Source organism: Arachis duranensis, chromosome 6, assembly GCF_000817695.3.
Source record: "Arachis duranensis cultivar V14167 chromosome 6, aradu.V14167.gnm2.J7QH, whole genome shotgun sequence".
Lineage (NCBI taxonomy): Eukaryota > Viridiplantae > Streptophyta > Magnoliopsida > Fabales > Fabaceae > Arachis > Arachis duranensis.
This window is the reverse complement of record NC_029777.3, coordinates 22,015,774-22,016,755: the sequence shown is the minus strand read 5'-3', so window position 1 is coordinate 22,016,755 and position 982 is coordinate 22,015,774.

The following is a 982-nucleotide window of genomic DNA, read 5'->3' as shown; positions in this document are numbered from 1 at the left end:
TCTTGCTTCAAGAATCATTTTTATGATTTTTCAGATCCTCAGTAACATGTCTCCTTTTTCATCATTCTTTCAAGAGCCAACAATTTTAACATTCATGAACAACAAATTCAAAAGACATATGCACTGTTCAAGCATACATTCAGAAGTCAATAGTATTACCACCACATCAAAATAATTAGTTTGTTATAAAATTCAAAATTCATGCAATTCTTCTCTTTTTCAATTAAGAACATTTTTCATTTAAGAAAGGTGATGGATTCATAGGACATTCATAACTTTAAGTCATAGAAACTAAGACACTAATGATCATAAGACACAAACATAAATAAAACATAAAGCATAATTTTCGAAAACAGAAAAATAAAGAACAAGGAGATTAAAGAACGGGTCCACCTTAGTGATGGCGGCTTGTTCTTCCTCTTGAAGATCTTATGGAGTGCTTGAGCTCTTCAATGTCTCTTCCTTGCCTTTGTTTCTCCTCTCTCATGATTCTTTGATCTTCTCTAATTTCATGGAGGAGGATGGAATGTTCTTGGTGCTCCACCCTTAGTTGTCTCATGTTGGAACTCAATTCTCCTAGGGAGGTGTTGATTTGCTCCCAATAGTTTTGTGGAGGAAAGTGCATCCCTTAAGACATCTCAGGGAGTTCATGATGAGGAATTTTCTCATGTCCATGAGTGAGATCTCTTGTTTGCTCCATCCTTTTCTTAGTGATGGGCTTGTCCTCATCAATGAGGACGTCTCCCTCTATGTTAATTCCAATTGAATTACAGAGGTGACAAATGAGATGAGGGAAGGCTAACCTTGCCAAGGTAGAGGACTTGTCCGCCACCTTATAAAGTTCTTCGGATATAACCTCATGAACTTCTACTTCCTCTCCAATCATGATGCTATAAATCATGATAGCCCGGTCTATAGTAGCTTCGGACCGGTTGCTAGTGGGAATGATTGAGCGTTGGATAAACTCCAACCATCCCCTAGC